At 37.9% G+C, this 6,000-nt stretch overlaps 1 protein-coding gene across 2 annotated transcripts in view; it reads right to left on the minus strand.

Annotated features, from left to right (window-relative positions):
* The window catches only part of LOC5571900 (ras-like protein 3), a 116,905-nt gene extending 111,219 nt beyond the window's left edge, over nt 1-5,686 (minus strand). For both annotated transcript variants that reach the window (XR_002502058.1, XM_021852588.1), the window contains exon 1: nt 5,157-5,686. The gene's annotated coding sequence lies outside the window, so the exon portion shown is untranslated. The remainder of the gene's footprint in view (nt 1-5,156) is intronic.
* Between the last annotated feature and the right edge of the window lie 314 nt (nt 5,687-6,000).

The raw sequence follows: 6,000 nt of genomic DNA on the forward strand, positions 1-6,000 counted from the left end.
TGGCAAGTCAAAATGCGTGAATTTACGGTAGGGAATCCTTTAAAAGATCTTCCAGGGATTCCATCTGGAGAACTTCAAAAGTTTCCATCAGAAATAAAATAAATAAAAAAAAATTAAATAAAGATTCCACCACGAACTCCATCGAAATGCTCTTATTCTGCTCCATCGTAATCGGAAGATCCACTAGGGATTCCATAAGGTTCTTCTAGGGATTTCACCACCACCAGTTCCTTCAATGATTTCATCTAAAATCCTTCCAGAGATTTCATCAGAAATTCTTTTAAGAAATTCCACTTAGAACTTCTCTGGGGATTCCATCAGAGATTGCACCTGGAATTTCTCCAGAAAATACATCGGGAGTTGCTTAAAAGATCACATCAGAAGTTCATCAAGAAACTCCATCAGGGTTTCTTCTAGGGATATCATAAGAAGTTCATGAAGGGATTCTATCAGGAGTTCCATCAGTAACTTTATCAGGAATTTCTATAGGGAAGTTCCCTCAGAGATTCCACCAGGAATTCCTCCGGGGATTTTATTTATTATACCTCTCGGAATATCTCCAATGATTCCAGAGGGTTATCGTGAATTCCTCCAGGGATTTTAACAAAAAAATCTTATAAGGATTTCATCACCGGAAATTTTCAAGGGATTCCTCGCGGAATTCATCAGAAATTACTCTAGGGATTTCTCCAGGAATTTTCAAAGAAATTTCTCGCGGAATATCTCCAGGGATTCGTGGGAATTCCCCCAGGGATTTTAGCATAAATTTCTCTTAACGATTTTACCAGTAATTATGGAATCCACCAGTTATCTTCCAGTGACTCAATCAAGAGTTCCTCCTGGGATTCAAAAATGGAATCCCTTTAGGGATTGCTCCAAGAATTCCTTCAGTAATTCCATCTGAAATTCCTTCAAAATGTTCGCTACCGTTTTCTCGAAGCATCCCAACAGATTTCTCGAAGCCTAAGGATTCCATCAGTGTTTCCTCCATGGATTTCATCTGCAACTCACCCAGGTAATTCTTCAGGATTTCCGTTAGGATAACCTCTAAGGATTTCAGAAGAAATTCTTATAGGGATTCCACTAGGAATTCTTTCAGAAACTTTCACCAAAATTGTTCGATTATTTTACCAGGGGTTCTAAAAAAACCTCCAGAGGTTCTTCCAAAATATTCTGGACAAACCTTCCAAGGATTCCACCAAGATGTTCTCCAAGGATCCCATACCAAATTTCTCAAGTGATTCGACCACAATTCCCCATAAAGATTTCATCAGTAACTCCTTCAGAGACTTCACCAGTCTAATTATTTCACCATTATTTTTTGAGAGAGGTGTTTTTAAGGATTATCCCCAGAAGTTATCCAGAGTTAACACTGGGAATATCACCAGAGTTTCCCCAGAATTTAAACCATAAAAAATTTCCAGAGTTTCGTCAGAGGTTCTACCAGAACATACTTCAAAGGTTTTACTAGGATTTCTCTTTATTAGAATTTATTCAGGGTTATCAGAAAGTCCAGGGAATTAACCAAAAAATTTCCATAGCGTCTACAAGTTTTTTTTTTTTTGAAAACCCACTAATATTTCCGCGAGAGGATCTACCACGAATTCCGCGAAGAAATAGAAATTCTCACTTTCTGCACTCTAGGTATTTCTTCAGAAAGCTTCTACAAAATTCCAAAAGATTATTCATGCAGGAATTACACTGATATTTATTCAGAGGATTGAACAAAGCATTTTTTTGAATGCCTCCAGATTGAATCCCTGAAGTAACCTGGAAGATTTGTTTGAACATTTCTTGAAGGAAACGCCAAAGAAATCTCTGGAAAATTTCCTAGAGAATTCCCTGGTTTCTTAAACATATCTCTGGAAGAACTTTCAAAGCAATCTCTGAATGAGTTCCTGAAGCATTCTCTAAGGTAATTCTTGGGCGATTTCTTGGAAAAAAAATCCTACAAGAAATACTGGAAGGAATTGATGGATAAATATCTCACGAAGAAAAATTTCTGGTTGAAGTAATTCCTTGATAAATCCGGCTACGTAGGGTCCCTTCAGGGATACCAGAAAGAATCATTGAAGGAAACACTGGAGAAATTTATAAGGGAATTTATTGAACATTCCCTAGAAGAATCCCCTGGGCGAACCTTTCAAAAAAATACAAATGGAATCTCTAAAGAAATTCCTGATGGAATCCCGTGGAGGATGTTTTAGTGAATTCTTTTGTAGTATTTCTTGCGAAATCACTGAAGGTTTTCTGGTGGAATCCTTGGAGAAACTCTTGGTTGAATCCCAGGAGGAATTACCTCATGGTTCTTTGGAAGGATTCTGGGTAGAATCACTGTAATTCCTAGAGTAAATCTGTGCATGTATTTCTGGAGGAATTTTTGAAGAAATTTCTAGAGAAAATCGTATAAGAATGCCTGAAGTAATTCCTGGAAACGTGTTTGAATTAATCGCTGAAGGATTTTCTGGAGGAAACTTTGGAGGGATTCCTAGGGAAAACACTAGATTTTTGATAGAAGAAATTTCTGGTAGAATTTCTGATGGAATCCTTGTAGTTATTTCTTGGGAAGGATTCCATGAGCAATCTCTTTAAGAGTTTCGAGAGAAATTCCTGACGGAATCGCAAGAAAAGAATCATGAATGAAACTGTTTAGGAATTCCTGAAGTTTACTTGGAAGAATTCACAGATAAATCATTGGAGGATTTTTTGGTGGAATTCAAGAAGCATTGGAAGATTCACTGAAGAAATCCCTTGTGAAGTTGTTGGATAAATCTTCGGAAGAATCTATAGAAAAATTACTAGAAAGAATCGCTGACGAAATTATTGATGGAATTTTCGATAGAACTCCTGGTAGGATTTAAGGAGGAATCCTAAAAAAAAATGCCCAGTCAAAAATCCCTGGGGGAATTTCAGATGATGAATATTTTGAGGAATGCCTAGACAAGATTGTCAAAGAAAACTATATTTTAAAATGTAATATAGCAAGGATAAATACTGTTACTTAAAGTGAGACAACTTGGAATCCAAATTCAATAATATACCAATGGTTGGAAGGCACAAATCTCTCGAAAGAAGCAACAAAACTTCGTGTAATTTCTATTTTTTTTTTTCATTTCAAAATAAGAAGACCGACTTCGTACATACATTATTTTTGCAGATTAGTGGCTTTGAAATCGAGAGTAGGGACATATTCCGGCTATTGTGGCAGCCATGTTTGAATTCCGATATGTTTCACCTTAGGGTAACGCGGAAGGCCATGCCATTTCCTTATCTTTTATCTCAATACACAAGTTTTTCATCATAACTTTGTAAAAGTAAATCTCGAGTTTAAATGTGCCGATAAAGCTGAGAATTTACTAGGTTGTACATTACATATATAGATTTGGAGTGATACTTTTTCAATTAGATTAGATTAGATTTGTTTCTTCAAGTGCAAAGTTTTGATGATAAATCTTAGAATGAGACAAAATACAGGGAAAATTGAATGGTCTAGCGTGTTATCTTAACAGATCATATTGAATAAAACATGGTATAATAAAAGTTTCTCTTAGTGTAGAAATACCTTACATTACAAGACTCTCCTTCAACTTTACCAATCGCCTACTATGCTGTCAACCTCTTATTTTTAAGGGGGCAGGATCCGTCATTAATTTCGGAATTTTCGAAAGCAGTTTTTTCGTTAAAAATCAATAAAATTTACAGGAAAATCTGTTCACTGTATTCTATTCTCCAACTGAAACACAGTGAACACATTTTCATCGAATAATTTTTAGTTTTGTACAGAAAAACTGCTTTTGAAGTTTCGATGATGACGATGATTACGATGACGGAGCGTTGATCGTTAAGGCGAAGTAGGCCGTCATTGAAATTTGTACGCGTCGTTGATGATTGTTGCTAATTCATCTCACGATTTCGAATCAAAGAAAATCAGTTGATTTTGCACTGACACAGCTGAAAAAGTATCAGCATACTTTAAGCATGTTAGCGCATACAGTGATACTTTTTGAAGTCAATATAAACTATAATATAGTTATAACTATATTATAGACTGACTTTTATCACTTTGAAATGCAAGCTGAAAAGTCATCATTGTTGCCAAAACGAATGACGGGCTACTTAGCCTTAAGGCGAAGTAAGCCGTCATTGAAATTTTAATCAAAGAAAATCAGTTGGTTTTGCACTGACACAGCTGAAAAAGTATCAGCATACTTTATGCATGTTAGCGCGTACAGTGATACTTTTTCAAGCCAATATAAACTATCAAGACTGAGTTCTATCCTTTTGAAATTGCAAGCAGCAAATTCATAATTGCTGCTAAAACGAATGACGGGCTACTTAGCCTTAAAACTATTGTCTTTATTGTAATTGTATTTATTAATTTTACGATAACAAGCTTTAACATTTTTAGCGGGTCAAGGAAGTCACAGTAGTTTTAGCCAAAACTTGACAGTATCTGCCTACATTTTTTTATAGTTGAAAATTTTAGAAAAATGGTTATATCGAACATTACATTTTTACCAAGGTAACATGTTAATTTTGATATTGTTAAACTAAAATAAAACATCCCAAGTAAATGGCACCCCTGTCAAATACCAAACAAAATTCTCCCGCTAGCTTCGCTGACGAGACAACTCTCGCCAACACATCGAAAACCAGTTCCGGCTCTCTTGCAGAAGCCAGAAGTCGCACTCCCATTTTGGGGAGTCAGACTCGGCCCTCATCATCATCGTCGTCATCCACCAACACAGTGAAAAAAAATGACAGCTTTTTGACGTTTCCTTCTTCGTGGCCTCCGCCTGCTGCGAGCGACTGTTGCTGCCTGCCTGCCATGACTAGATGTATGACTAATCCATCGATCGCGTCCGGCCACAAAGATCCTGCCTACAACTCCTTCATTGTAGTGTTTCACGATGAAGCTTCTTGCGTTGCACTCCTTCGTCTTCTTCCGTCTATCTAATCATCTCAATCAACAGTCTTTCTGTTCTTCACTTCAAGATACCAACACAAAGAAATGTAAATATACTCGCACGGCACATTTTCCAGCTTTTCGCTCGTCTTGGCCACACTTTAAATACGCTATCTTCTTCGTTTTCTTCCTGGACTCCTGAACTGGCGGCGGCTGTCCGACAAGGCAGCTAGCTAGGAATTCAACTTACATGAGAACAAAACCCAAAGGCTACTCCGTCTAACCTTCGTACGAATCCAGTAGAAAACCTCTTTATCTCGTACTGCGTAGACTGCACAAAGATCAAAGCACGCCAGGCGATAGAATGAGATCACATAACTTATTTATTCTTCGAAATTAAAACAGAACACACTTGCACAAGATATGCTTCCTCTGCGGCTGGAGAGGGCAAAGCAAGCTAATGGAAACTTTCCTCTCGTCGTCGTTATCGGGGCAGCAAAAAAGCGATATTTTCCCGTTCCACACGCACACTGGTTCAAAAAACTTTACAGAAAGGAAAAAATGCGATCCTTTCTTGCACTTTGACCGGAAGAAAACCCAACTTCGCACCGTTAAAAACGCGTTTTCCGTGATTCGAAATCGCTGGAAATCGGACAAAGTAGGCGGTTGGAACAGAAATTATATTCTAGGTACACCTCGACGTGCGTTGGCTTTGGACGAAACTACCACCATACAATACACGAACGAACGACGACCGCGGATGTAATGAATGATGAAGAAACCGAGTGATGTTTTTAGCTCTTCGAATCTTCGGTGCGGAGTGAAGCGAGTTTTGCTCGCATTTTTATGCTTCTCACATCTCACTATTCACTGTCAGAGGCGCACGACACACATACACCAGGGTTGCCAGCTTTATCGTTATTGGCAAAAAAGCATCACTGCATCACTGCACAGAGGGACGGATTGGGGTTTTAGGAGGAAAGATGGAACTCACGCCTTCAATTGGCTTGTTTAGGGGTATCCTGTTTTTTACATACAGTGGCTCAATTTCATATTCGTACAGGATACTGATTCCACATCAAGTTAGTAAAAAA

This window comes from Aedes aegypti, chromosome 3, assembly GCF_002204515.2.
Source record: "Aedes aegypti strain LVP_AGWG chromosome 3, AaegL5.0 Primary Assembly, whole genome shotgun sequence".
Taxonomy (NCBI): domain Eukaryota; kingdom Metazoa; phylum Arthropoda; class Insecta; order Diptera; family Culicidae; genus Aedes; species Aedes aegypti.